Source organism: Lissotriton vulgaris, unplaced genomic scaffold, assembly GCF_964263255.1.
Source record: "Lissotriton vulgaris unplaced genomic scaffold, aLisVul1.2 SCAFFOLD_1145, whole genome shotgun sequence".
NCBI lineage: Eukaryota > Metazoa > Chordata > Amphibia > Caudata > Salamandridae > Lissotriton > Lissotriton vulgaris.
Window position 1 is genome coordinate 687,954 of NW_028247382.1, and position 25,063 is coordinate 713,016.

The following is a 25,063-nucleotide window of genomic DNA, read 5'->3' on the forward strand; positions in this document are numbered from 1 at the left end:
GAAATGTTCTTCCTGCTGGACATGGCTGTCACGGCAGTAGTGCATCGTGAACAATAGCAGTGATGTTGATATCAAGAACAGGCACTCCAAGTGGCAACACAGTGGTATTAACCTTGGTCAGGGTGGAATGGGGCCAAGTCTTTCTGAAAACTGCTTCTTTGCCAATGTTTAACAGATTTTAGTTCATAAGAAATCCCACCTTGACAGAGTCCTTTTCTGCACTGCCTTGCCTTTGTTCGTCCCAGAGAACCTCACAAAAAGCTGATCATCCACCAATATTCTTTGGTGCGATCGATGTAAAGTTCAAGGCTCTATTGTGGTCCAGCTGATGGAGTCTCTCTACCTCTTTTGGTTTGTCCAACGTGAAAAGCAGTCATGGGCTTTGGCAAAAAGGCCACCTTGGACCTTAACACCAGTTTATCTGGGAAAAATGTGGTATAAGGCGGCTGCACCGAGAGAGTTTGGAGTTCACTCACATGACATGCTGAAGTTATTGCAAACAGGAATACAGTCATGAGAAATGAGGAAAAGCTGTGCATTTGTTCTAAGGGAGTGCACATGAGAAGAGCAGGGCAAAAACGTGATCCCACTTTGGCATCAGAGTGGGTTGTGGAGGAAACCTATGATCCAAACCTTTCAAAAACCTCATCACAACAGGTGATTGTTGGATGGCTGGTCCAGAAAACCCAAAAAGGCAGAAAGGCCTGACAAATAACCTTTAATGGTGTCGACTGCAAGTCCTTGCCAGGCCAAAGTTAAAATAAACAGCAAAACATTTAACAGTTTGGCCTCTTATGGGTCAGTATTGTGAGTGCCATACCAAGCCATAAACTTGCCCAAGCACGAGGTGTAAACAGTTTTTGCAGAAGAACCCCTCACAGCAAGGCTGACATTCACAACTACAGGCAGAAGATCGAACATAGGCAAAAGCTGCTCCTCAATCTCCATGCATGGAGTTGAAAATTGAGCAAATTGAGGTGCAGAACCATGCCCTGCTTCTGCTGCAATAGAAAATCCTTCAGAAGCTGAAGCCTGATTGGAGGACAGATCCTCATTCCCACAAGTTCCGGGTACCACACTCTTTTTGTCAAATCCGAAGCCACTAGAATGACTTGGGCCTCGCCATTTTTGATCTTCTGAAATCAGGATAGGAGAGTTACCAGTGGAAAGGGGCAAATGAGTTGGGGCTCCACTCTATCCAGAATGTGTTTCTGAGAAAAAGTCTCCTTGAAAACTAAGGCCAAACGGTTTGACACTCCGCATTTTCAACTGTCACAAAATTCTAGCCAGAGTACTCCCCATTGCTGGAAGATGCCCATTGTCACCTCAGGAAGTCATCGTCCTTTTGTGATCTGGCAGTTACTGCCAACTGAGTTTGTTTACCCTGACGCTCAAAGATCACGTCAAGTGATTTATGATCAAGGAAATGATGCTCCAACCAGCTCCAGAGTCAGGGTGGAGTGGGTCATTTGCCAAGAGGTACTCTGTTTGTTGCAGTACTACATGGAGGTGGTGTGGTCCATGTGAACCTGAACATCTCTTTGATGAAGGTAGAGAGGCTTTCAGAGCAAGGAGACCCCCTGCAACTCCAACAGATTGATGTGATGATGGGTCTTGGCTGGAGATCAGAGTCACCTGATCTCCACCTTTCCCAGATGACCACCACATCCCAGCAATGACACATCCGTCACCGTCCCTAACTCTGGGTGATGCAGGCAAAGGGGTCTGTCAATGTTCCAATTGCGGTCGAGCATCCTCAAGTGGAGGTCTTTTGCAGTCTTTAAAACCTGGATGGAATCCAACAGGATTCCTAAGTGCTCTACCTATTGAGACTTTAGAAGACCTCAGAAATGCTACCTGGCATAGTAGACTAGCAGAATTCAGAAAGCCAAGCAGCCCAGAAGCCTCAGAGTCACTCTCACTGAGACCTAGAACTGATGATGAAATATCGGAATCATAGCCTGAATGTCCTGGACTCGAGGTGGTGGGAAGGCCTGCATCCAGAAAGGCCCCAATTAAAGGAAGACCTGTCAAAGGAGTCAGGGGTGACTTCTGTACATTGACGGTGATCCCCAATGAAATTAGGAGGTTCATAGCCACCTGGAGGTGGTCTATGACAGACTGTGGAGAGCCCACCTTCAACAGCTAGTCCTCATGATAGAAGAAAACAGGAATCCCCAACCTCTGAAAGTGTGCTGTGACCACCGCCATCACTTTTGTGAACACCCGAGGGGCACTGGTGAGGCTGAAGGGGTGCAACACAAATTGAAAATTCTCTTGGACTATTTTTAACCGCAAGTGGCATCTGTGGTATTGCAGGACAAATACTTTTTTGGGAAAATCTTTTTTATTAGTTTTATAGATGCAAAACATATGAAGCACATCTTTGCAACCAAGGGACACTTTCCCCCGTCTACACGGGTGGCAATAAATCAACATTTCAGTCCATCAAGGGCGCTATGCCAGTTCATGCTGAGATTTCGTGGACAGGATATAAGCGCCCAAATGTGCCTTGCCTCCGAAAGGCAAAGGTTGACCCGTTTCACCTCCCTATAGGGGAAGGGACAGGCATGTGCAATCATCTCAACCCCGGAGAATAACCAAGTGTAATAAAACAAGAACAATAACAACAAACTGCGACACTGTCACTAAATCAGGACGAATACTTGAAAGTAGGCTTCCTGCATATCCAAAACCACCATCCAGTCATCTGTAACCAGGGCAGACAGAACCTTGGCCAACATGAGCGTCTTGAATTTATCCTTCTCAACATGGCGATCAGAGGGCAGAGATCTAGAATAGGACGAATACCTCTGTCTTTCTTCAGCATAAGGAACTAGTGGGAGTAACAGCCAATCCCTATAATCAGGACCAGAAACCTCTCTATGGCTACCCTGGCCAAGAGCTTGCACCTCTGAAAGCTGTTCTGATGTGGGCTGAAATTGCAGCAGATCGAAAAGGAACGGTAGGGCATAGCCCCATTGAACAATCTGAATGACCCACAAGTCAGATTGTATATCAATTGAAGAAAATGCCTGATCCTGCCTCCCACCTGATGGTCAAGGGCCACTGAGGGTAAACTAAAGCGTATTGGAGGCTGCTGCTGCAAGGCAGGGGGGGGCAGGGGGGTTTGCTGTCCCTGGTGGCTTGGATGTGGTCTGCTTGATTCCCACTTGCTCCTGAAAGGACAAGGGTGCCTGTTGTGGACGCAGTGGGCCTCGGCGTTGCCAGTATGCCAACACTCAGGAGTAGACTCGAGTACAAAGAACTAAGGATCACGCAATGGAAGCACAGAGTCGCCCTTTTCTTTAAACAGGCAAGATCGGGGGCGTGGCCAAGATGGCGGGCTGAGAGGTCGCACTTGCCGAGAGCTCCCGGACCCCTGAATCCCTGCACCGCTTGTAACCGCTGATTCCCCCCCGGATCACGCAGCGACTGAGCCTGGTGCCCACGGTGGAGGTGTGGAGCGACTGCTGAGCCCGGTTTGCGCCGTCGGGGGTGAGATCCTGACCGGTGAAGCTCGGGTCGGGGCCCGCTGAATGGCCCGTGTGCGAGCTGGAAGCCGCGAGTCTCCCGACCCTCGGAGCGTGACGGAGCACCCAGCCGCCTGTGTGTGAAGCCCGCAGCGGTGCATGAACTGTCGGAGTGGGAGTCAGCAGTGGCTTCGCGAACGGCTCGGAGTTGTCCGACGGCGGTTGTGCGGAACGGTGCAGAGCGGAGGTGAAGAGCGGAGGCGGAGTCGACATCGCCTCACTACGCCAGCCCGTGGATTGAAGAGGCCCGCTGGGAGAGGCCGCTCCGGCCGGTTGTCTGAGCGGAGCAGCGGAACGGGGCTCCCGGGGCAGATCTCCCCTTGAGACTACGGCCCCCGGCGACCATCGCACGGTGACTTTGCCCACTGGCCGGATTTTGGGTCCCGGATCAGAGACGGAGAGGGGTTCTCCATATTGGGCGTTGGCCCCTCGACATCACAGAGCGGCCATTTTGTGGTCTCCGGCCGGGCAGCTCGGCCTTCCTGGTGCTCTTTATGTGGCGCTGCCCCCGGCTGGCATATAGCTGCTTTCTTTGCCCTCAACGTCCTCTACTCAGCTGCAATGTCGAACGCTAGAGGACAGCGACGGGGCGACCGAACCTTGCCGGACATGCTGGGACGCGGCGCCCTACGCAGCGGTGGAACCCAACCCGCCACGACCTCCCCGGCCCCGACCAGGGGTGCAGATGGCGGAGAACCCCCGGTGACGAGATCATTTCTCGAATCGCTCTTTAGCTCCCTTCGGGAGGACTTTCAAACGCTCAAGCGTGAGGTGGCCGGGGAGGTCCACGAAGTAAGGAGAGAGATGGACTCCCTGGGGGAACGTGTGAACACAGTGGAGGAAGCGGGTCACTCCAGGGATGAAGAGATCACCCATCTGCAGCAGGAGGTCCTGCGACTGCGGGAGCAACAGATTGAGCTACAGGCCCACGCCGAGGACCTTGAAAATCGGTCCAGGCGGAACAACATACGGGTCCGCGGTGTGCCGTCCGGTGAGGAGGGTGAAGACGTGACTGCTTATCTGGTGGCCCTCTTTCGTGCGATCCTGGGAGAGTCGGAGGACTTTCGGATCCGCATAGACCAAGCACATCGGGTGGGCCGCCCCCGCAGAGCTACGGCGCCCGCCCCGGACATTCTGGCCGTCCTCCCGGACTTTCCCTTGAAGGAGCGAATCCTCCGAGAAGCACGAGGGCAGCAATCTTTCCGATTCCGGGACCACCCTGTGACCCTGTTTCAGGACTTATCTACAGTCACGCTGCAGAAGAGGAAATCATTCAAGATCGCCACTGACTTCCTCCGGGAACAAGGGACACAGTACTCTTGGGGGCACCCCTTCCGTCTGATATTCCGATGGAACGGTGTTTTGCATCAGCTTCGGTCCCTCCAGGATGTCTGCGCGGTGTTGGGCCTCACAGCATCGGATACAGATACCCCGGCTCCGCGGCGGAGGCGAAGCACTCGTGACGGATGGCAGCAAGCTGGAGGGGGGACCTCTCCTCATTCGGAGCGTCCGGGCTCGCCCGTGATCAGGGCGGACATGGCGGCCGCCATCCAGGAGGCCTCCAGAGTGGCGGCGAACGGCGAAGTGGCCCTGACGGCCTGAACTCACTCCGGGGGGAGTCTACTTTAGCTTATTCCTCTTGCAGGTGCGGGGATCCGGGGGGTGGGCTGGGAGGAATGGCGAGTGCTGGAGGAGGTGGCTGGACGTCCACTAGACTGATTTACCACGGCCCTGCCCGTTACGGGCCGGACTGGGACAATGTCTTTTTTGAAAAGTTTGAGTAGCAGGGAATGGGGTTGGGACAGGCGGGCAGATGTTTTGATTCTGGGGACTAGAGGGGGGGCCAGTTGCGGGGGGTGGTGTAGATTTGGTTGTGTGGGGGCAAGGGGGGTTTTTCTAGTTGTGGGGTGTTGGGGTTCGGGGACTGTACTGTGCCAGGGGACGGTTCAAAGTTGCTCTGTTTTGAGGCCTCGAGTGGTGCCTTCTGTGTTTGCCTGCAGGGCTTTGCCTCTTGAAATGTGCTCCATTGATCCCCCTCCTTGATGGCTCTTAAGGTGCTTACTCTCAATGTGAAAGGGCTGAATAATCCGGTTAAGAGGCGGGCAGTGTTATCCTTGTTAGAAAACTCACAAGCGGATATCTGTCTGTTGCAGGAGACCCATTTGCTGGCTAAAGACTGCTCGAGGATGCGTACCCCTAAGTTCCCCACGCAGCTGTTCTCCTCTAGCGCCTCCAAGACGGCAGGGGTGGCGATCTTGTTTTCTAGGGGGTTCAGGGGAGAGGTCGTGTGCAAGGTAGCAGAACAGAAAGGGAGACTTCTAGTGTACAGGATCAAGATGGGGGGTTTAGCACTGACTGTTGGCACCATCTACTGCCCCAATGATCACCAGGACCAATTCTTACACAGGGCTTTGGAGGACGTAGCATCCACCTCTGATAGGCACATAGTGTTGGGGGGTGATTTGAACCTGGTTTTCGATGCGGCGATGGACAGGTCTGTGCAGCGGCGCCACCAGTTGGGTGAGCTTTCGGGCTCGATTCGAGCTCGACTTGAGGAGCTGGATCTGCATGACATGTGGCGCCACCTCCACCCCACCACCCGCGCATACTCTTACTTCACATGCCCATAGATCTTATGCGCGATTAGATCATCTCCTTGTGTCGGGCCCAATGCTCCCTTTGGCTTCGAGTGTGGACATGGGGGTCCTCTCTCTTTCTGACCACGCCCCGGTGGAGGGCGCTTTCACTCTGCCCCCGGTGGTTCGGCCGAGAGGGGTCTGGCGGCTCCGGGACACGCTTTTGCACAGGCGGTCGGTGGTGGATCAGATCCGGGCGGCCATTTTGGATTTTCAGACCATAAATGATACTGGGGATACTTCTCGTGCGACACAGTGGGCAGCCCTGAAGGCGGTGCTCCGAAGCGAATTTATAGCGATTTCCTCGGCCGAGAATAGGGACCGACAGCTCAAGAGAGATGAGCTCACCCAGCAGGTGAGGGAGCTGGAGCAGGTTCATCACAGGACAGGGGCCCCCAGGGTGTGGAGGCAGCTGAAGGCGGCACGGAAACTCCTGGCGGCCCTTGACACGGACCGGGCGGAGTATGCGATGCTTCGCCTGAAACACAAATATTATACAGGGGGCGATCGGTGTGGGCGGCTCCTGGCTAATAAACTTAGGGTGCAACACCAGCAGCACCGTGTGAAGGAACTGGTGGACCCGACCGGTGGTAGGGTCACGGCTGATGAGCAAATAGCAGACGTCTTTCGCAGCTTTTATGCTGACCTCTACACCGGGGAGGCCCCCTCGGCCCGGGCTGAGATGGCCTATCTGGACTCGGTCCCGCTCCCGTCGTTGTCTCAGGAGCAGGCTCAGTATCTGGAGCGTGACATCCGTATCGAGGAGGTGATCACGGCGATATCCCGGCTTAAATTGGGCAAGGCCCCGGGTCCGGATGGCTTTATCCATCTGTTCTATAAAACCTTCTGTCAGGAACTGGCACCTCTACTGACCCGCCTTTTTAACTCCTTCGCAGAACCGGGAGCCATCCCCTCCGAATTTCTCCAGGCCACGGTTTCCGTGATTACGAAGCCGGGTAAGGACAGGACCGCCTGTGGGTCCTACCGTCCCATTTCGCTACTGAACACAGATTTGAAAGTGTTCACCAGTATATTAGCCGCACGCCTGGCGTTGCACCTCCCGGGCATGGTTGACTCGGACCAAGCGGGCTTCGTGCCCGGTAGGCAAACAGTAGATAACACAAAGAGGGTGACGCACATCCTCGAGAAGGCTTCCAGGATCCCTGGGGAGAGGATGCTCCTGTCCATAGACGCGGAGAAGGCTTTCGACAGGGTGCACTGGCCCTACCTAGAGAAGGTCCTGAGCAAATTCGGGATTGGGGAGAAGTTCCGTCATCTGATCTTCAATTGTTACCGGTTCCCCTCTGCGGTAGTCCGGGTGAACGGCGGCAGCTCTCGACCCTTCCCCATTGAGCGGGGTACGAGACAGGGGTGCCCTCTCTCCCCTCTGCTCTTTGCCCTGTACATGGAGCCCTTTGCTCAGAGGGTCAGGCAGAACCCCGACATTGTCGGTGTCAAGATGGGTGAATTCCATCATGCGATCAGCCTGTACGCGGATGATGTCATTCTGACGCTGGATGACCCGCGGAGATCGCTGCCGGCCTGTGTAGAGGAATTGAACTTATTCGCCGACGTGGCGGGCTTCAAGGTGAACCTGGGGAAGTCGGCCGCCCTTGACATTTCGCTTACTAACACCACCAGAGCGGAACTACAGAGGCTTTACCCTCTGAGCTGGTCCAGGGACCGGATCCCGTACTTGGGGATCCTATTGGCGCCCTCCCTCCCGGAGATGGTCACGGCCAATTACGCGGCGCTGGGCGCGAAAATCAGGGAGGAATTGGGCCGATGGGATAAGGGCACGCTGTCGTTACTGGGTAGGGTGGCCGCGGTGAAGATGACTCTCCTGCCTCAGGTGCTTTACCTCTTCAGAGCGTTGCCGCTCCAGCCCCCCGCGGGGTGGCTTGCGGAGACACAGGCTGCCATCGCGCGGTTCGTGTGGCAGGGCCGCAGGCCGAGGATCAAGAGAAGCATCGCTATGCTGTCACCGGAATCCGGGGGGCTGGGGATACCGGACTTGCGGAAATATTTCCAGGCCGCTCAGCTCCGCTATCTAGTGGAATGGAGCCGGTGGGAGTCTGATAAGCACTGGCTGTTCCAGGACCAGGCGGTGGCGGGAAGGACGCTGCAGGAAGTACCATTCTTGAAGCGGGCCCATCGACCCCCCAATCTCTATGCGTCTCTGGTAACGCGGGTCCCGCTCCGGACGTGGGACTCGGTGGCTGCCAGGCGCGAGCTTACCACCTTCCCCTCTCCCTTTACGCCTCTCATTGGCAACCCGGACTTCGGCCCCGGGATGGAGCAGGGCGCTTATGAGCGATGGCGGGTGGCCCGCTGCTGCACTCTGTATCACTGGTATTGCCCTGAGGGGGTTGTCCCCTTCCCGGACCTGAGGAGGGATTATGGCCTCCCGGAAACGGAGCGCATGCGATACATGCAGGCGCGCCACTGGGCATTACAACCCCAAGTGCGCGACGCAGCACACCGGGAAATCACAGCGTATGAGCGTTGGTTAATTACTCGCACGTCGGACGCTAAACTGATCTCAGACCTGTATAAAATGCTGCAGCCCCCCTCCTTTCATATTCACAACCCCGGTCGGGAACGTTGGGAGCGTGAGCTCGGGCGCGTGTTGAGCCATAAAGAATGGGAACACATCTCCTTCCGCGCACGTCACTCGGCCTACCACACGGGTCTTACGGAGACCTTCACTAAAATCTCGACCTACTGGTACCGTACTCCGGAGAAACTGCACGAGATGGACAGGGCAATACCAGGGACGTGCTGGCGCAACTGTGGCAATACTGGTACACTAACACACATACTATGGGAATGTCCCCTGCTGGCTCCTTACTGGGAAGAGGTTTTGGGAGAGGTAGACAAATGCTTTGGGATAGAACTGCCTAGATTCCCGGCCTATGTTCTGCTAGGGTTGCCGAATGGGCTGATGTATCCCCTTAGATCTAAGAGAGGTAGACAGATCGCAATTGCGCTGGGGTCAGCGGTGCAGAATATTCTCATACACTGGCGCACTACCACACTTCCCTCTGTAGTTGGTTGGCTGCACAGATTATGGCATGTCCTTGGAATGGAGAAGATGTCCTTAGTAGCCTTGGGGGATACTGATACTTTTGAGGAACTATGGGAGCCCTTTCACAGCCTGTTATGTTCCGAGTTTCGGGAGATCACCTGCCCTAGATACCTTAGGTTGTTAAGGCTGACACCGCCACCGGACCCGCCTGCTTGATTGGGTGGGGTCGGTACTGTGTAGCGGGGATTTTCGGAGAGTTGCATGTAGCGGAGACTGTAGATATTGGCATAGTGCAGGGGGTGGGTTAGGGTTCGGTAGTTGGGGGTTCTGTTTGGTTGGGTAGGTTCTTGGAGCGGGGTTGCTTCCCCTCCCTTCACCCCCCCCCCCTTTTTTCCCCTTCCCCTCTTCCCCTCCCCCCCCCCTTTTTTCTTTTCTTTTTTCTCCCGTTCTCTCTTGGTCCCCCCCCCCCTGATTTTCTTTCCTCCCCCCATCCCGTCCCTCCCCCCTTTCTCCCCCCCCCCCTCGTTGTTTGTATGTGACCACAGTTGGGAAAGCTATGCTCCCGAGTCGGATGGGGCCTCTTACGAAATTGTAATTGCATTACTGTACTTGCTGTACAATGCGCATTGCTGTGCGGTTCCTGTGGTTTACTTGTTCCTTGCCCCTTTGTGTCCTACCCCACCCTGCATCAATAAAATACTTTAAACCTAAACAGGCAAGATCCATCCACTAACATATCCATCAAAGAGGCCTGCATGTCACCAAAGAAGCCCATAGATATCATCCAGGCATGATACCAAATAATCATGTGACTGCTTGCTGGACTCAAGCAGTTGGTGGGGTCCAGTCCAAAATGTATTTGGCCACATTCTAAACATCCAAGATCAGTGGTTTCCAAACATTCTAGAACCATGACCAACTTTTTATTACAACAAACCTTTGCGACCCATTTAGCTTTAATGGACTTGCTGCGGCTGATTTTGTTTTATGTAACTAAAGCATCGTGTGGTAGAGCACTGTCATTTACAGACATCACATTTACCTTTGCAATGCCACTACATTTGCAGAGAGATACATTTTTACTGATAAAACTATAACACACACCAATGATTATGTTTAGACATTGGGTTTTGGTGAATCTACATAATTTGTGCAAGTAAACTGTCTATTTGTTTTGAGCTCATTAAATTCTTTGTTTCCATCACATTTCAGAATTACAAAAAAAATGTGTTCCATTTTTGCTTTCCTAACTGGAGAATGTGTAGCATTTATTTGCAGGTATTTACATTTTCTTTTGTGATACAAAAAAGTGACATTCTAAAGTGTTTCCTTTCACACTCTGTACGCAGCATAATCTGCTTTACTTTTCCTTGTCGGTCTGACTGTAAAGTGAGATGAACTTGTAAACACCAATCCTCACGTTGTAAACACCAATCCTCACGTTAAAACAATATATGCAGCAATTTGTCGAAAGACAGAGCCAGACAGTTGACCTCTGCCTTTCAAGCACAGCAAATGTGACAAGATAAATACATAATCTAAAAGACATCTTTATTTATCACTTGGTCTTTGACGACCCATCAAATCAGCTTGCGACCCACAGTTTGGGGAAAACTGTCCTAGTTGGCTTGAGCCAGGTTGCTCCGAAATTCCTAAGGGACTGCCAACAGGATCTCAATGACTATGTCCCATACAACTATCTCTCCCCAGCAAATAGCTGGCACTGCCTGACTGGAGGTCTAGGCTGGCAGATGAAAACATTAGTTTCACGAATCCTTCAATTCTCTTCTACTCTGTATCCGAGTAGGTCGTAGGGAATGAATTGTGTTTACCCTGGTGGTGGAAGCCTAAACTATCAGACTTTCTGGCATAGGGTGCTGTATCAAGAAGTCAGTGTTGCCTGCGCCGGCCCATCACTTCTGGGTACCTCCCTCTTCATCGGTGGGCAGGAACAAGGCTTAGACAAGGTGCTCATTAAGGTGGCACTAGAGGCTTCATTGACTACCAATAAAGGCTCAGAGGAAGACTGTTCAGAATACAACACTTCTGTTAGCACGTTAGTGTTAACTTCCACAGATGGGAGCCGTAAATGTAACATCTCTTGTGCACGTCTCATAAGCGCAGCAAAGGAAGCCGTCTCCATCTTTGATGGTCCAAGAAGAGAACATAACTCAGTGTCTGGGGATATGTCCAACCCACAGGCTTCCAGCAAGTCCATGTACATATAGTTATCATCACAGTGTAGGGAAATTATACCCATCATCTATATTGTCGTCTCTGAAATATTGTTGACTCGGATCACAGTTGGAGCTGAAAAGTGGTTGGAGTGCTGGGGTGAGGCATGGTTTTATCTATTTCAGACTGAACTCGGATCGGGTGTGTCATTAATAATTGATTAGTAAATTGGTCTAATTTTGTCTTAATGGCCATATCTACACTTATTAAATATCGACCTTAGAATTAAATGAAAATTAGAGCGTAGAGGTAACAATTAAATGGAAAGCTTAGAGGTAACAGATCCTGAGATTATCATTGCATGAAATGAGAACACCATTCTGCAGCAGTAATCTACAAAAAAAAGTCAGATTATTCATCAAGTGTTGGATGGGTCAATGCTATAGTTTTAGAAGAGCATAATACACTTTCAAAATCACACATGCAAGCATTTAGAAAATCTAATGAAACAACTCATTGGGTCTCAGATGAAGAAAGCCACCATTAACATGGGCAGGCAGAAGATCCTATTTTCAGAAATAGGAATTAGCTTAGATCAAGTAACGAGATACCCTTTCACATTCATCCTTTCACAAGAATAACATTTAATATTACAGATCTCTCCAGGTACCGCCAGATGTGTACACACAGAACAAAATGTTACAGACCAATGCCTTATATTATCCCTAATGTCATAAAGAAAGATATGCTTGACATTAGAATAATATGTCATAAATTGATTGAAGAGACCAACAGGGTTGATATCTGTCCACTAGAGTAACTCTCTGGGAGAACCAATACATTCAAATGGAAGAGGTTAGGCACTTTCATGGGGTAGAACAATACCCCTTTGGCACACTTTCAGTCAGCCAAATAATGTATGAAAGTTAGACCTTCACCTGATTCATGACTCAGCACACAAAGAACCAACTACTTCTGGGCAAGAAGACAAAACCTACTTATACAATGTCTAAGTTTCTACAGAATATTACAGTGTTATGACAATTAACACACAAGTTACTACTTGTGTAACGATATATCTGTAAGAGACATTCGTTAGTGAAAGATTCCTTACCTTAGAGTATCCCCAGGCATCAGACTGAATCCGGAACGTTTTGCTTAGCAGTACCCCTGTGCGTCAGTAGGTGGCGTCCTGCGGCTCCGGGTCTGCCGCTGGCGTCGTATGCGCCGAGATGACGTCACAGAGACTACTGAGGCGCCACCCATGCGAGCGGACGTCAGTTCTGTACACGACTTTCCGCGCCAGGAACGCAGAGCCATGCAAGATACTGACCACTGGTGCATTGAAACTAGGGCCTTGAAAGGGATGACTTTAACCCTAGTAATCAGTTCGGTGAACAGGGAGGATAGGAGGGGCGGTAAGGAATCTATCACTAACTAATATCTCTTACAGATATGTCGTTACACAAGTAGTAACTTGTGCATCTGAAAGAGACACGCTAGTGATAGATTCCGTACCTTAGAATAGCTACCCCAGCAATACCAACCTCGGTGGTAGGTCTGCGAACATGTTTACACCAGAAAGTCACGGAGAACAGAATGGCCAAAGAAGCCGTCTCTCCAGACTTGACTGTCGAAGCAGTAATGCTTGGTAAACGTGTGCAGCGAGGCCCACGTAGCTGCCTGACAAATGTCCGGAAGGGCATGCTGCGTCCCAAGGCAGTAGTAGCTGCTGTCGCCCTGGTAGAATGGGCACGCAGCCCCACATGTTCCTTCTTAGCCAACGAGTAACATGCTTTGATGGACAGAACGACCCATCGAGAGATGGTCCGCTTGTGCTCGGACCGACCTTTTTTGGCACCCACGTAGCCAACAAAGAGCTGGTCATCCACCCGGAACTGTTGTGTGCGGCTCAGGTAGAAGGAGAGCGCACGTTTTGGGTCCAGACGGTGGAGCCTCTCTTCTTCTCTGGAAGGATGCGGCGGCGGAAAGAAGGTGGACAAGGTAATGGTCTGCCCGATGTGGAAGGGCGTGACAACCTTCGGCAAGAAAGAAGGACGGGTCCTTAGAACCACCTTGTCCGGATGAACAGAAAGGAAAGGAGGTTTAGAAGAAAGAGCCTGGAGCTCACTCACTCTTCTGGCAGAAGTGATAGCAACCAGGAAAGTAGTCTTCAAGGTGAGAAGACAAAGAGGGCAGTCACGAAGGGGCGCAAAGGGAGCGCACATCAGATACGTCAAGACCAGGTTTAAGCCCCATTGAGGCATGATAGGTGGAACAGGAGGAAACGTGTGCATGATGCCTTTTAGAAAACAGTTAACAACCGGGGACTTAAAAAGAGAAGGCTGATCTGGAAGCCGTAGAAAGGCAGAGATGGCAGAAAGATAACCTTTGATAATGCCCAGAGCAGAGCCCTGCAGGGCCGAGGAAAGAAGGAACAGAAGGATTTCAGAAAGAGGGACAGAAAGGGGATCCACAGACTTAGCTGTGCACCATGCCACAAAATTGTTCCACCTGCAGGCGTATACCGTTTTCGTGGAGGGGCGCCTGGCTGCCAGAATGACATCACAGACCGCAGCTCCACTTGCGACGAAAAGCATCACCGAGCGAGTTCCGCCTTGGAAATCCCAACGTGCAGAACTGATGACATTGCGCGTTCCCTTCGGTGGCGAATAGATCTAACCAAGGCTCTCCCCACTGCTGACGGAGACCTGCACCACATCTGAGTCCAGACGCCATTCGTGATCCATCAAGCACCGGCGGCTGAGTTCGTCCGCCCTGGCGTTCAGAAAACCTTCCAGGTGTTGAACCACCAAGGTAATGCCTTGGTGTTCCAGCCAGGTCCAGAGGCACAAAGCCGCCTGACATAGGGTCCACAACCCACCCTGCCCTGTTTGTTGCAATACCACATGGCGGTGGTGTTGTCCGTGAACACCTACACTACACTTTCCCAGACAGTTTTTTTCAGTCCAAGTCGGAAAACCCAAAGCTCCAAAAGATTGATGTGAAGCCGGGACTCCGTCGGAGACCAGAGGCCTCTGATCTCCACCTCTCCCAAGTGGCCTCCCCATCCCAGGAGGGAAGCATCTGTCACGACTGTGTGCTCCAGGTGGGGAAGGGAGAGGGATCTGTCATTGACCCAATCGCGATTCGTCAGCCACCACTGCAAGTGTTGTGCAGTGCCCTCCAAGATCTGGACGTGATTGGACAGGTTGCCCCGATGCTGTGCCACCGGAACTTTAGGTCCCACTGAAGAGCCTGCATATGCCATCTGGCATGTTGCACTAGCAGGATGCAGGAGGCCATCAGGCCCAGGAGCCTGAGGGTCATCCTGACCGAAATCGGGATAGAGGCTGAAACATCGTAATCATAGCCTGAATATCACGGACTCGCTGCTCGGGAGGATAAACCAGAAACTGCGACGAATCCAGAACCGCTCCAATGAAGGAGAGCTTCTTAGCTTCTCAGGTGCTACTTCAGCACGTTGATGGAGAACCCCAGCACATGCAGAAGGTTGGCCGCAGTCTGGAGGTGGCTGGGGGAGCCCGGCTTCAACAAGCAGTCTTCGAGGTAGGGGAAGACTGACACCCCTGACCTGCGCAGATGAGCTGCGACCACCGCCATCACATTCGTGAACACCCGAGGGGCACTGGTAAGGCTGAAAGGGAGCACGGCAAACTGAAAATGCTCCTGGCCTACCATGAACCGCAGGAAAATATGCATCCTGCAAGTCCAACCCAACCATCCAGTCTCCAGAGTGTTTTGGGATAACCTTTCGAAAGACTATGACATCCTATTAGCTGAAAAAGACTGGCCAGCAGAGTTTGTCAGGGAGTGCCCACGTGGCGAAGAAATGATTATGCCTGCCTTCTCAAATCATATTCCAATCCATAGTAAATACATATATGCGAGAAAATGGGCAGTAGCTCAAGCTCCTGCATTATATAAAAAACATATAGGATGGGATGAGGACTCTCCTCCTCACAAAATCCAGTTAAAATGTCAACCAACTGCACAAAGGCAGTACCCAATTAAGCAAGAAGCAAAAAAACAAGTCAGGGAGATCTTAGATCAGCTTGAATACCAAGGGGTGATCGAAACATGCACCTCTCAAATGAACAATCCTTTGTTTCCTGTCTCCAAACCAGACGATTCATATCGTCTAGTCTTGGACTACAGACACCTTAACTCATGTTGCAGGACATTTGCTGTACAAAACTCACACAGTGCAGCACTAATGAATAACATTGTTCGCAAAAAATACAAAACAACATTAGACATCTCTAATGGTCTTTTGTCAAAATATTGCACCTGAAAGCAGGTATTTAACCGCTTTCTCAATAATGGGGTCACAGAAAAATTTCTGTCGACTCCCACATGGATTCAAGAATAGCCCAGGATTATTCTCAGCAAGAGTAACAGAGTTACTACAAATATATGATGATGAGGCATTATCTTATGTCGATGACATCTATCTCACAGATGATGACCTGGATACTCACTTGAAAAGAGTGAACACCATAATACTTTGGTTCGCAGCAGAGGGTTACAAATTCAACTTTAAAAAGTCACGGATTGCCCATCTAACTGTCCTATTTTTAGGATATGAAATATCAAGTGAAGGCAAAAGCCTAGCAGACAACTTCTTAGAGAAGTGTGCTGTACCCCAAGCACCAAGAACGCTGAAGAACTTACAATCAATACTAGGTTTCCTGAATTTCGGAAGAACTTACATTCTAAATTATGCAGAGAGGGTTAAACCTCTCTATGAATTAATAAAACCTGATTTTAAACCAATCAATTGGACTCAGAAACACACAGAAATCTTGAGATCATTGCAAACAGACATGTTAGCAAAAACAAAATTACAAACTCGCGACAACACACGCAACCTTGTAATCAGAATCATCCCAGGAAGATGCAGATTCACGTACCTGACCTCTAATGAGGGAGAAACGGCACCAATAGCTTACAAATCACATTTGTACACACTGGCTGAAATTAAGCAACACTTGACTTTGCTTAAAGACGGTGCTGACTTGCGTGATTTTATAATGGGACCACGCAAACAGCGTCAAAAACGTTTCATAGCGGCCGGTATATACGCTGCGTACAACGAAGCTTGGAAAGTAATGCAAATTGAGACAGCAGAAAAAATACGAGAAATTGATCGTATTAATTTGGAAAAATTCACTTTCTGTTGTGGACAATGGGTTAATGACTCTGTCCTCCAGAATATATTCACTGGACAGTATTGTATCATCTGCTATCGATATAATAGATCAGGACTTGCTGATGTTACAACACGGTCAGTCCCAATTACGTTCTGTTGTACAGCTAGGCTGGACGTTGCAAAATCTGCGTTCAGGCTACGTGCCATGGCGTTTGATAAACACAACGTCTTTATTCTCTATCTTTAACCTTACTGATAAACAAATCAGTTTGGCACAAAAAGGAGCAGACTATACGATTCTGAGCATTGAAAAACTTGAGAGATTACCATTGACAATGTCAGAAAGACCGGTCATTGAATGGATAATACACGGAATATTTACAATTCCGATAACAACTTTCCAATTTAAATACAGCCAAGAGTATATACCAGCGGGCCAGTATGAAAGGTTGGGTAAAGGGTACATTAAGTCATCATGGAAATTGCCTTACACACACACGTTATAGTGAAAGGAAACAGAATGTATTTCTTAGTGGTAACAATTGTAAACATTCACTAAGCGGTATACTTCTGTGCCAAGGTATTAATTTGCATGGGGCCTGTGAGGGGACTTCAAATAACCTTTCATGTCACCAGCACGGCATACCTGCAGCACAGATAGCGCCATTCTTTAAACGGCTTTCTAACAGGAGCTATATTCTAATAATGGACCACAGCTGTTGTGGCATGGTGTCAGGGAAAGCCTATCTCGTAAGCGTTAGTTCCATGGTCACTTGCTGTATGCAAGTATTGTATCCAAACAGCTCTCCAGATACGGAGGCGACGATTTGGCCTTCTTTGAAAATCTCTTCTATACGAATTGATACTTTAAGCAGAATGAAGTCTGTTCTTTTACAGACAACAGTGCCTTTAACATCATCAAAAGAAACGTATGATCTCCTAGTTGCAAGGACAACAGCAGAGATACATACCCTTTTATAAAAAAATTGCCCCGTGCATTTCGTAGAAATGCTAAGCCAAATCCTAAATATGTCTTATGCCAGTGGCATCCCACATATATTTAAGACAATTTTTTCGGGACTGCTAACACCCTTCGAAGCAGTTCTGGGCATTTTTCCCAATTTTGTCCATTCTGTCTTTGGCGGCCTACCACTACTTTTGGGACTCGTAGCAGGAATTTTATTTTTGACCCTTCTGCTCCGATATGGCAAGCCAAGTCGCAGACAAGACTCCAGCAACGATGGAAGAAACGATCCTAGATATACGCTATCGGGACCGCATAACTAGAGTCCTTGGATTAGCCCGGCTAAGAGATCTGAATATGACCTGGTTTCTTTCATTCAGACCTATCTGGGAAAATTGCATCTTACCTGTGCTTCGATGTATGCTATGCGGAGAAGAATGCGTGTTGGACGTCTGATACTTTGCTAAGTCTTGTAACGGCTCATGCATCATTTTGTCCCCAGCGGCTACCCATTCTGATGACGGCATTCGTTGAGACTTCACCACTACGATTAGGTGGCAGTGAAGTACGAGATGAGAGCAAAATCACCCAGGTACAACCTTCTGTGAGCATTGCTGATCCTAACATCAATGATAGCAATCATTCTCACGACTGCACTGTCGCGGCACTTTCAAACTTGATCGAACTTTCACCTGAATATGTAGACCAATTTTTTGCCAGTCTGTCTGAAATGATGTTCTCCCCTGAACAGAAAGAATAACTTTTTAAGCAACGAGAACACAGCATTCCCCTGAACTCTGAATTCGGCCTTCAGCTTTGATAAAAAAAAGCTACTGAAAACATTTGGAACTATTTTTTCCCCTGAAAGCGAAATAATTTTTTTCAAACTTCCAAAATATTTACCTTTTTCTGGCACATGTACTCTACTTAAAGTAGAACTATTGTTAAAGAACAGAGCTTCTATTTTTAGTAAATTCTAGAGACAATATATTACCTCAGCCTCTAGCACATTTACAGCAACTGTATTTATATGTGATAGAATGGTCTCGACCTTCTTTTCTGTATTAGGAGCCATTTCATGTGTAATTTTCGAAAATCGTTCAGCTATTCTATATAAGCAATTTTACCTGAATGATTACACTGCTTGAAAAGCGTACAGTACCAATAATATTTTATGCCCTTGTACGGCTATAATCAATAATATCCCTATAATGGCATAAGGAATCAGATCCATATTTAAGTAAATAGCCCTTGCAGTCCAAAGCACGGCAGAAGCTACTTCCTTAGATTCCTAGAAAGCACAACGAGTTCTTTCGACACACCAAACCTCCAGCAACCTGGGAAATCCCCATTTGCTTTTGTTTTGATTTGTCATTAAACTCCTGCGAACACTTAAGGAACAGTCAGTTCTTAGTGACATCTTTATTGACGTCTTATGTCCAAACCTTACGTCAAACTCGGCACCTTTCAGGTATAAATATACCAACGCTGCCTTAAGCAAACACACAGTGGTGGTTTTGGAGCCGAGCAGCTAACTACTTGCCCGAGAGCCCAGTTGATGCGAGAGCCCACGGACGCTGCCCCTCCTCTTTGACGCACTGAGAGAGACGCTGTCTTTTCTCCTGCCGAGAAATCCAGCTCCGGTGTTCTCATCCGCCTTCGCGGGCTGTTGGGATATCGAGTCCTGAAAGAGAGATACCAGACCTCCTGCATTCTATTACCCAGGTACGGAGCTGACTAAAATCCTTAAAGAGAATTCTTGAATCAGATCCTTGGCAAAACCAACGTAACTTAAATTGCTACTTACTTACTCCTTCCCACGTATTAGGCTTAGGTCAGGTACACCGGGGTAGGCGTATTTAGAAACACCAGTTGAGTACGTTAGTCAATGTATATATGTATGTATATATTTTATCCATTTTAAAGTATCTTATGGCTAAGAAACCATATCAATGCTTTTACAGTATTATTTCATAATACTTTTTTTACTGTACGCACTTTACTTTACATTAGGTATTGCAATAATGGCAATTCATTTCTCTTGCATGAGAAAGAAGACTGCTCAATAAATTACACCTTTTATTGAAAACGCCCGTCTCTCTTTTATCTGCACTCTAGTGAAACTAAGTACGCACAATGACTGAGTGAAATAGCTGTCTATTGTTTTCACACGACTCTAGAGATACACTCATTCTGAGAGAGCAAAGTTGTCATGTTATATGGTTGTCGGAAGCTAATCCCTTCTTGTCTATCCAGAGAGGTTAAACTCCTCCTCGTTTATTCGAGAAAGTTTCTAGTGACCTCTGAGCTAGCTGGCAAACCTTAAGTCTAATATAGTCAGTAGAGACCTAGTCGACCTCAGTCCTACGTCTACACTGCTAAATATATTATTCCAATGCGCAGAGCCTATTGGGAATATAGGAACTACAATACAAGGGGACCCTGTGGCCCGCTGCGACCAAGTACCCAACAGGACGTCGGTGAGGGCGTCATTGAAGGGAAGCAGCAGCTCCAATGAGGTATTAGCCGTCTGGAGCACCTCAGTGAGGTTTGGTCTTGAGGGCCACAGTAGGAAGGTCTAGGTGGAGGACCTCAGCAGCCCAACTGGAGCACCATCGTGTAGGAAGCGCCCTCCTCCATTGTGGGCGAAGGAGAGACAAAGCCCGGCTCAGAAGAGACATCGAGGTCCCCTGCATCCCCCAGATCATCCACCCAGTCCTGCTCGGAGTCACACTGATGGGCAAGAGGGTCCTCAGACCCCTCCCAATCATCCTTCACCTCCGTCTCCCAATGCGGATCCCAGGCAGGAATAAAATTGTCCTGGAACCGGGGCTGGGGCGAAATGAACGGCACCCACTGCGGCGGAGCCAAGGGCGGCGCTGGGGCCGGAGCTGGCAGTGCCGGACCCCGTGCCCCAGGGCCGGAGCCAACGGCATAGGATCCTGTGCAGGATCTGGACATGGGACCGCAGGGCCCGGAGGCGCACCTGCGGGAGCCCGAGGCCTAAAAAGGCGGTCCATGGAGGCAAGAAACTGTTGCACCTGTTCGGGAGTAGCCGACGCGCCCGGGAAAGGTGGGTAGGCCAAGGGACTCCCAGGCTCCAAGGGAGCCGCAGGGGCAAAACCCCTGTCCCCCTCGTCCGCATCCGAGACCGACGGGGGGACGTCGGAGAGCGAACACGCTTCTTCGACTTCTTTTTATGTCGTCGCTTACCAGAATCCGAGGGCGAAGACTTGGAGTCCAAGAAGCGAGGACTGCGGCCCCGCGAACAGTCTCGGGAATAGTGCCTGGACTCTGATCGGCATCGGGACGAGTGCCTGACCTCCAGCAGCTTCCTGCGCCACTCCTTCAAGGCCTTCGGGGCCATAGCCCGACAATCCCGGGAGTCGTGGTCGGTCTCCAGGCAGTAGAGGCAAACATCAAGGGGGTCCGCCACCGACATAATGCGATGGCAGGCCCCGCAGGACTTAAATCCAGGCATCCCTACTCGCACCAAAGACACCAACACGAGGCAAAAGTCTCAAAAAGATAGTCAAAAAATTACTACGGTACATGCTCAATCCGGATCTGCGCTTGCTGGCGCGGAAAAATAAAGAACTGACGTCAGCGCACCTGGGTGGCGCCTAAGTAGTCTCCGTGACGTCATCTCGGCGCATACGACGCCAGCGACGGACGCAGAGCCACAGGACGCCACCTACTGACGCACAGGGGTACTGCTAAGCAAAACTTTCCGGATCCAGTCTGATGCCTGGGGATATTGTAAGGTAAGGAATCTATCACTAACGTGTCTCTTTCAGATAAAACTATACTGCATGAGCGGTACAATTATCATTTCTTTACAAATACTCATTGAACCCACTTAACTTACAGTCTTTACACATGAGGATATTCATCTACCAGCGAAATACAGAAAGGAAAAGAAAATATATTTTTATGTCATTCTCTGAGCCAATTGTCATAAATATCCGACTTAACTAAAATGGGAAGCATGAATAAGCAAACAATGAATACTAAACAGTACAATCTAAAATAGTAATTTTATTAAATGATGACTCAATATGGTCCACACGTGATATATGAAAATGGTATGATTATAAGGTTGCAAAAAATACTTAATACTTTAGTTTTCCATATTGGTGAAGGGCACTTTGTCCTTTATTCCTAAATCACTAAGCTACTTTGTGTCTTGGCCGGCTCTGTTCTAGCAGTCTCTGTGCAACATAAGAGGCTATTATTTCAGCAAACCACACGTTTATGGCTAATGACAAAGAAACAAAATTGTCATGCAGTACAAAATAGAGGAAAGGACACGCATGTAATATTAGCATTCTGCAGGTAGGTCTCCAACAAATAGTAAATAAAATAATTAAAAACAGACCTGCTCCAACTAAAACAGCTTATACAATTATCTATTCTTCTAGTACTAACTACATTGCGCATTTTCAAGACATGCTTAAAATGGCTTTTCACCCAATTCTATGAAAATGGAGGGGTCTCTCACCCGAACAACTTTTGTAGGAATGGGGCAAATGATAGCAGTATACTGTTTTGCATTTTTCATAATGCAAATAACATTGAATTTCCATCATGACAATAGTTGCAAATAGATTCACACGCAAACACAGAATATAACTTTATCCTAGAAACACTGATCAGTCAACATGAACATAACATAAACAGATGGAATAAAAGTACTCTCTTGCACCACACACATCCGAGAATACTGTGATAGGGCTCACTAGCAGGTGCAGTAACTACTTACCTCCTAGTTTTTACAGCTTCCATTCACTACATCTGGGGATGGCACCAGAACATGGGCAATGTAAATAAAGATGAGCAAAAGTTACATATTGCAAGGCCCAAGAACTTGTCTAAGGAGAATAGAATTTCTTTAGCACCATAAGCATAGGCAAGATCATGGTATTAGTTTGACTTCTATATGTATGTTGATGATTGTTTACATTTGATCTGAGATCGCAAACACCTTGTTCCAGTGCAGGCAACAGCACAATGAGAGATGCTAAAAAGTTAAAGTACCAGAAGCATAGAAAGTACAACAAAGGGGCACTGGGGCTCACAGACATCTTCCAAGCCACCCAGCAACAACAACAAGGGCCTAGCATGACCAATATAATATTTGCAAATTAAGTGGAGAATGGCAGTAATGTTTCCAAAAGCAGGACATGACCAAATCTGACCTAAAAAAAGGTCTCGGTCAGCCAGAAGTTCTGCTGCTGCGACAGGGGTTGTGGAGGAAAGTCCTCATTGCCCCTAGAGTTTGCTTGGGTAATATATGCCTCAACACTGTACAGGCTCTATTCACAGACAGACTCGGGTCCAACGCCAGAGCTGGTTATGGATCCGGAGCCAGTGCTGGAGGAATCGTAGTGAGCGTTGAGGGAGAGGCCAGAAGGTGGCCCCAATGGCAAAGGAGTGGAGGCTTGTCTTTCCAGTAGATTTGTTTTTCGAATTTACCTTAGACTTATTCACAAAGATGACTTTTACTGAGATCAACCTTGAATCTTGTATTCCGTGAAACAAAGCTTGCCTAGTTTGCTCCTTATGGCCCTTCAGATGCATTAAGGAATACCGGTCATATGACTTGTAGCTAGGTTTGTACCCGGGGCATCATAAGCAGAACTTGTGTGGAACCCTTACAGACACCTGCTTCTGACATGTGCCACATGGCTTAAATCTTATCATCAGGGGCAACACCCCTGCACACTGCCAAAGTTTTAAGAAGAATTTGACAATTTGGTAAAAGGAGACAAGACGCAGCAATAGGTGAATCTGCAGGGTGTAACCTTTGACGAATGTGTGACTACAAGGCCGCCCTCGTTTACCTCCTCCATGAGGTTTTCCCTAGTTTAGTATAGGGACCTCTTCAAATACACGCTGACTAGGCGTAGTTCCATGTAGCGGGAAAAAAGATGTATACTAATGAGTATGGTGTGTGTGCCTGCTTTAAATGTAAGATATGTGATCTAAGAATCTCTATAATAGGGATCCATGGTCCTGAAGAAAGCTGCCGACCCTGTTAGGGGGCATTTGGCTGAAACATGCCGACCTACTAGATGCAGGAGTGAGGACGACTCCTAGGCATCGCTCAAACTTTTAATCATTCTGTTAGCCTCACAATTAAATAAAGGTATCCCCATTGTGAGGGTTCCTAGGAATGTTGATCTTTATCTTTTTGAGTGGATCACACCTCAACTTTCGTATGCTCCTAATTATCTTATTGGTGAAGCTGAACCACCACTAGAGAATGCTATAGCGTGATAGGATGGCTGATGATGAAACATGACACCCGGATTGTGGGGCGGAGGGAGAGGGGGGTTTGAGGCCATACCTTTCAAATGTTTGAATTGATTTCAAAGTGTTTGACTGGGGTCCTACATTGACCATATAAATATATTGCCATGGTTTATAGGGTCTCCCAGAATTGGGGAACCTCCCAATTTGAATATTCTAAGGTCTCCTTCGCTTTGCTGTGTTTTGTAATATGTAAGGGGGGGAATGCGAATACAGACAGCCCACTTTTCCCTCACAGTCTCCTGACCCCCCAGGAAGACAGGGTGTAATTTGTTTAGGTGTATTTTACCATCCATCTTGGTCCAACTAAAGTTTGTTGAAAGCTTAAGAGATGAAAAGGATTGAACAAGCAGCTCACACGGATTCTGAGTTTTTGAAAGCAATGGCGTGTGAGGCAGAGAAAGAGAACGCTAGAACAGTGCACATATCTCAGAACACATGCCGCACCCTTACTGCCCATATGACAGCACATGGATTCACAATGGCTGAGGAAGAAATCACATCAGTGGTTTGAGCAGCACTATATACCAATTAGGTATTGTATTAATAGATACAAACATAATCTGCAGATGCAGCAGGGCTGTTCACATGCTATGCAATAATAGATGTTCCGGCCTGTTATGATCCATAAATATTCTCTGAACTGCTGTTAACTTGCATATGACATATGACTTTGCTCCACAGGAGGCCATAACATGTAACACATGCAGTGCCTGTAGGATCAGATCTCTAACTTTGCCAGGTCAGACATGGCCTGAATTAGCTACATATAAACCTTACTCAGAAAGACACTGGCTGCCAACAGGTGAGCCGAGGCAAATGATAATGGAGATAAAAATCACATTCAGACCGTTTGGGTAGTTGCATTACAAAAGTGGGGCACCAGGGTCAAAGGCACTGTTCAAATACCTATACATGCATGAGTCACTGTCCTTAATCAACAAACTATAAATATGATAAAAGTATAATACCCAGGTAAGCAACACAAAATTCAGTTTTGGATACTCAGAAAAACCTATCAGGTGGAGGTGGCTCATCTGTACCTAACCTCACAGGATAAACATGAATAATGAGTATATCCTACCAAAGGAAATGGTACATAATCAACATTAATGGTAGTTGTAGGGAAACATACTTGCGACGGTGCACACTACTATGGATAGCATACCGTCAACAGCAGTTTTACCAAGCAAATGTAGGAGGATAATCGTGCACCACACATACAGCTGATCTGGGTATGAA

At 48.6% G+C, this 25,063-nt stretch overlaps 1 protein-coding gene across 1 annotated transcript in view; it reads right to left on the reverse strand.

The window, feature by feature from the left end:
• The window catches only part of LOC147665182 (ubiquitin-conjugating enzyme E2 variant 3-like), a gene marked incomplete at its 5' end in the record, with an annotated part of 153,176 nt that overhangs the window by 112,474 nt on the left and 15,639 nt on the right, over positions 1–25,063 (reverse strand). The window lies entirely within an intron of this gene.